The sequence below is a fragment of the Molossus molossus genome, unplaced genomic scaffold (genome assembly GCF_014108415.1).
Source record: "Molossus molossus isolate mMolMol1 unplaced genomic scaffold, mMolMol1.p scaffold_m16_p_11, whole genome shotgun sequence".
NCBI lineage: Eukaryota > Metazoa > Chordata > Mammalia > Chiroptera > Molossidae > Molossus > Molossus molossus.
Window position 1 is genome coordinate 61,683,364 of NW_023425346.1, and position 6,000 is coordinate 61,689,363.

At 45.0% G+C, this 6,000-nt stretch overlaps 1 protein-coding gene across 4 annotated transcripts in view; it reads right to left on the reverse strand.

The window, feature by feature from the left end:
• Window positions 1-5,722, reverse strand: part of MFSD6 (major facilitator superfamily domain containing 6) — an 84,821-nt gene extending 79,099 nt beyond the window's left edge. For 2 of the 4 annotated variants that reach the window (XM_036254119.1, XM_036254122.1), the window contains exon 1: window positions 5,569-5,722. The gene's annotated coding sequence lies outside the window, so the exon portion shown is untranslated. Of the gene's footprint in view, window positions 1-3,256; window positions 3,403-3,832; window positions 3,893-5,568 lie in introns of those variants that run through there. The other 2 variants (XM_036254120.1, XM_036254121.1) reach the window with 2 other exon arrangements.
• Window positions 5,723-6,000: the final 278 nt, after the last annotated feature.

A 6,000-nucleotide genomic window follows, 5' to 3' on the forward strand; every position in this document is an offset into this window, starting at 1 on the left:
AGCCACTCGATGTGTCCCTTTCACGTTGATGTTTCTCTCTCTCTCTCCCCCTCCCACTCTATCTCAACAAAATATTGAAAAATGTCCTCGGGTGAGAATTAAAAAAAAAAAAAAAATTAAAACAAAACAAACGAAAAAAGAACTCTAAGCAATAATTTGTGTTAATATTACAGAAAACAGAGCAGAGTTATGGGATTATATATAATAAATATACAGGATAGGGCAAAAGTAGGTTTACAGTTATTCTTATGGAAAACAATACAATGATTAATGAATAATATAAGAATAAACTCTGTTTCGTCTACTCAAAACTGTGAACCTACTTTTGCCCCACCTTGTAGATGTGCATCAGATGAAATTAACTTGATGATAACTTGTTGTTCCTAAAATTGTTATTAAAATTAATTATGCCCAGCCTTGGCCAGTTTGGCTCAGGGGTTGGAGCATCGGCCTGCAAAGCAGAGGGTCCCAGGTTCAGTTCCCGCTAGGGCCACGTACTAAAAAAAAAAAAACAATTTAAAATTAATTATGCCCAAAGTCATCCAAATGCTATAATTTCATGAAATGACAGAGCAGGTAATTTTTTACTTCTCCTACTCCTACCTTCTACATAAAGAACAATCATGCTTCCATAGACAGCCACCACTAACTAGCAAGACCAGGAAGAAATTCTTATCACTCAGCCTAGCAGATAAATTGGTATGTGCATCAAAGCATTCTTATTGAGGAGAAAAATTGGGGGTTCTGTACAAGCTACAGATAGTGTTAGAAAAGGTAAAAATCAATCATCTAAGACGCTTCACCCTTTGTTCCCACACCTGCAATTCCTAGAATACCACCTTGCACTTTGATCTCCTGAGTCTCATTTCACTTTTCTAATATAACAAAGTTCAGGCACATTCCTTTTTATTAAATTTTGGATTTGGCCCTGGCCGGTTTGGCTCAGTGGTTAGAGCATTGGCCTGAAGACCAGAGAGACCCAGGTTCAGTTCCCACTAAGGGCGCGTACCTCGGTTGCAGTCTGTCCCCGGCCCTGATTGGGTTATGTGGGTGGCAACCACTCGATGTGTCCCTTTCACGTTGATGTTTCTCTCCCTCCCTCTCTTCCTCCCACTCTATCTGAACAAAATATTGAAAAATGTCCTCGGGTGAGGATTAAAAATAAATAAAGAAATAAAGAAAAACTAAAAGATACTTCTTTATTTAAAAAAAAATTTTTTTTGAATTTGTATGAAGTGAATCAATTCCACTCTTTATTTTTCTCTTTTTAGTTTATATAATAAAACAACATGTGCTTGTTGAAAATTTTTTAAAAAGCCCAAACATAACTTTATAAGGTAAAAAGTAAAAGCACCTTCTTCTCTTTACCCCACCACTTCCTTCAGGTAGCCACTGTCAATAGTTTGGGGTCAATAAAGGTACAGGTGTGCCTTATGCAAGTTTAAGTATGTACATACTATTATCTCTCCTGCAATTTCCTTTTTCAATTACTGTATCTTGATTTTTCCCAAGACAATATATCCAAGCAGCTAACAGATACATTTATATTATCCATTTTCTCCTTTTCCCTACAATGAGATTGCTAAATCAAGATTTACTGAATAGAAAAACAAAATACCTGTCAGCCTAATACTAAATATATCTTTGGTTATATTAGTTTTCACACTCACCTTTGACCTAAAAATTGGTGAGAACAAATGGGTAAACACACATATGCATTAATATATATGCACTTTAAATATATCAAATATCTTACATAGATCAATGTTGCCATATGAAAGGAAGTTAATTTTCAAAAGCAAGAAGCAAAGGACAGCACCTGTGTAGGTGGTGAGGCTTAAGGGGATCTAAATATCGAGGGACAGCCTGTGGAAATTTCCTGGGCTTTGGAGCCATAAACACAAAAAGTCAAATCAAACTCCACCTCTTACTGATTGTGTGGTTTTCGTAAGTTCCTTAACCCTTCCTTCCTTCTGAGCTTTTTTTCATCATCCACAAAACTGGAGAAACGACTCATCTTACAGAGATTTAGAAATTAAGTGTTTAAGGAGGTGTCTTCAATATAGTATGTGCTCACAAAAGTGCCTTATTATTGTTAATAATCCAGAAACTACATATGATAGATGGTAATCCAATACCTTATACCCACAAACCTTTCTGTTTGGTTTACCTTTTAGTTTACCTTCATGTTTTTACATTTACCTTATTTGTATAGACAAATAAAGTGCTTAGAAATTATTATAAACATGCTTAGATTTAATGAATTAATGAAATATGATCCTCTCTCCTCATACTCCCCTCCCCCAGAGGGTCTTGCACTGGGCTCCTTAGCAGTGTCTCAGCTTCCTGCTTGCTATGCAATCCTAAATTTCATTTACAACTTGTGATAAACACAAACCATCTGACTACCACCAAATAACTGAAAATATCTTCCATTTCTGCTGATGACCAGCAGCTTAAAGTGTCAAAAGCCGACCTTCCTATCCTCTTCTTTTACTTAACGAGGCCATCAATGATGCATACCCCTTCAGCTGGCTAGTGGCCATGTCGTGGGAAAGGGATGCTCTGCAGACACCAGGGATCTACCAAATACACTTCTGCTTTTATCACATGTTATTGGTCAACTGTATGTCCACCCAGCTTTTACATTAATCTGTACTGAAGATTTAGATTAGATTTAGGTTAGATTTCCACAAAATCCTAAACTTCTAGAACAGTTAGTAGAAAACCTGACCACTATACTATCCAACCATGTCCTTTTACATGAGACAAAACTGAGGCTCAGACACATGACAGCCCATGGGCAAACAACTATTTAGACAGCAGTTGGGATTAGAATGTCAACTCTTTAATTTTGGGTTCTTTCCTCTGACTAAAAAGCAAGGTTTTACCTGTTCCAGCACCTCTGTAAGGTGTTTATTAAATATTTTTGGATGAAAGGAAATGTCTGTAGTTGCCAATATGTGTGGGAGAAGCAAAATGCATCGTGTGCCAGCCTTCGGGTAACTAATCCACCTGTCTGTCCACGTGGGGATAGGCTAAATGAGGGGGAAAGTTGCATTTGGAATGTTTCACCATCCTACTTAAATTTACTGTAGAGAATAAAGAGGGCCCAGAAAGACTAACCCCACCACTATTTTAAAAGGGCTCTAAGGACAGGTTAGACCACGCTGAAGAAGTACGAGGGGAATATTTCTCCTAGGATGGTATCAGGCAGGGGAAGAGTTATTTATTTATTTTTTCCATATGTATTCACCTGAGGAAGCAGACACTGTCAATTTCCTCCTCTTGACACACAAGTGGCCACGTCCTTGTCACTGGGGCTGTCTGGTGATTCTTGCCTCCTCCTTTCTCTGAGTCTGGAGGATGTTTATCTCAAGGGCGTGAGCAGGCCTGGACCGAGATGGGCCTGGATATTGAGCCCAATCGTCATTCTCCACCCACCCACCTCCCTCCCCGGCAGCTTCGGAGCATGGCGAGGGCTCCCGTGGGCAGCGCCTTTGTTTTCCTGACTCCAGTTACGTTTGCGGAAGTGCCGGCGGCGCCCAGCGTTCGGGGGTGCCGGCTTAGCCTCCCCAGTACCCCGTAAAGATGACAACCAACACAGAGCCGAGGGGAGGGAGGGGGCGGCGGGCGGGTGGGGCTGTGAACGTGGACACCCACACACGTCCTACATCGGGACCCCCTCCCCCGACAGCAGGTGTGCCCGCCGCAAGAGGGAGGGGGCTCCGGGTGCAGCGGCCCGGCTGGTCCCCCGCGGGGGAGGCCACAGTGGGGCTGCCGGCCGCCCCCGCCGAGCGCGTTCCTTCCCCGGGCGCCCGGCCGGACTCACCTGCTGCGGGCGGCGGGGCGCTTAGCTGCGCCGGGCGCGGGGAGTCATGTTCCCCCGGCGCGGGGCAGCGGCTAGGGGCTCCGGGGCGGCCACCGTCGGAGCATCGCGCACCACCCGCTGCGGGTCGCTGGCTCCGAGGGGGCTGCAGCGGGCAGAGGGATGCGGGCGGGGTGGGGTGACCGGGAGCGGCGAGCCTTGCGCACGCACCGGCGCGACTTTCCTCCTCCTCCGGCCGGGCCTCCGCCGCTCGCTACCGGCTGGACCCGTTTCAGGGCAGAGCTCCGAGGACCCGCCGCCAGGTGCAGCGCTCCGCCTCCTGCGGCGGCGGCGGATGCGTCGGCGGTCGCTCCTCCCGGCCTCCCGCCCGCCCTGGCGGCCCCCGGGGACCTGGAGACCCAGCGCTGCTGGGGACGCGCCCTGAGGAGGGGAAACCGGACCGCGAGGTGCTGCCCCCCACCCCAGCCTGGCTCCCGGCCGGGCACCCCCACCCCTCCAGGAGAAACGCTAGGGGCCTAGCTGCGGGGGCAGGGAGGGGAGTCGATGGCCGCCTGGCTGGGAATTGTAATAATAATAATAGCCAGCGTTTTTTGAGCGCTTATTGAGTGCTAGGCACAATGCTAACACTACTAATGCGTTATCTCGGTGTCTCTAGTACCAGACATGGCAGCCTGTCCTCAGTTGACCCGGGAGAGGGGATCTGGGCGGGGGGCGGGAGGCAAACCACTGGGGTTTCAGGACTCACCGGGAAAGCGGTACACCGAGGTTGATGCACCCTTTCAAACTGGGAAGGTGCTGCCGAGCATATCTGGCGGCTTGCTGAGGAGGTAACCGTGTGTGTTGCACTAAGAACGTAATTAAAGCTGTATTTCTGGTTAGACACGAAGTGAGGATGGGAAGGGTGGTTGTAAAAAGTATCGTTCCTTCAGCAGGTATTTTTGTGTGTCTGTGATGGGCTCCGAGGATGCTAGATCCTGTTCTCAGAGAATTTATGGCCTTGTTCTGACAATAATAACAATTATAATGGCAGCTAACATTTATGAACATGTCTTATATATGAAGCACTGTTTAAGGTTTACCATAATCCAAAAGTATAGGTAATATTATTCCCACTTTACAACTGAGAAAGCAGAGGCTGAAATTTAATGTGACCCATTAAAAAAATGACTAAATAGTAAAAGGGAAAGCAGTCTTCTTTTATCTCCACAGTTTAAGCTCTTAACCATGAAATTATACTGAAAAGAATGTCATAGGCCCTGAAGCTTTAGGATTTGAAGTCTCCCTTTAAGAAGAAATAAAACAAAATTACAAATACAACTTGGCACTGGCCCTTCCTGGAGCCTAGGAGGGGTCTCTGAAGCTTAAACTACATTAGTTTTGAGATAAATCCACTTTCAAAACTGATCAAAGCAAAACAAAGGTAATGAGTGCTAAAGTTTCAAATGAAAGAGATTAAGGTGGTTGCTGGACACAGAGAATGACAGGTTTGGTCTGGTGTGGCCTTGAGACAGCTTCCCACTGCACCATTATAAACTGAACAGCTCATAAAGACCCATTTGGTAGCTGTCATAATAGAATTATCATTCTTATCTGTCCAGACATTAAAGAAGCAACTTTTTTAAAAAGTAAGAAAAAGAAAAGGAAGACTGTGAAAAGACAGGTCTAACACAGTTCTGGTCTGTCCTGCATATAGAAGGGAAGCTGGAAGAATGTGGGGGTAAGGGCAGTTCTTGACTTACAGCAGCTGTAAGGGAGCTCCATGTTGAAAAGTGAAGCCAAATCTTCCTAGATTGAAGCTGACGATTCTGTTTTAAATAGGACAGGATAGCCTTAAGGGTCAGCACAACAAATGTTTTAATTGACCTTGTTAGGGCATGAATTTTCTGCTGGCAGCCTTTCCTTTTCAGTATAACTAAGAAGATGCAAACATGCATAAAGGAAAAGTGATCTGCCACTCCTCCCGGATCTCTCCGCCCACTGTGAGGTAACTAGTGGGTGTGGTGTGGAAATTAGCTTCCAAGTATACCACCAGGCAGGCTATCTATCCTAAAGGCCGTGCACAGAAAGGCACAAAGGCAAAATGGAGAGGTTGAAACAACATAGCTGATTGTATCAATTTAAAATGAAAAGAAGTAGAGGGAGGGTAGATTAACACACTTAGGATAGCTAGG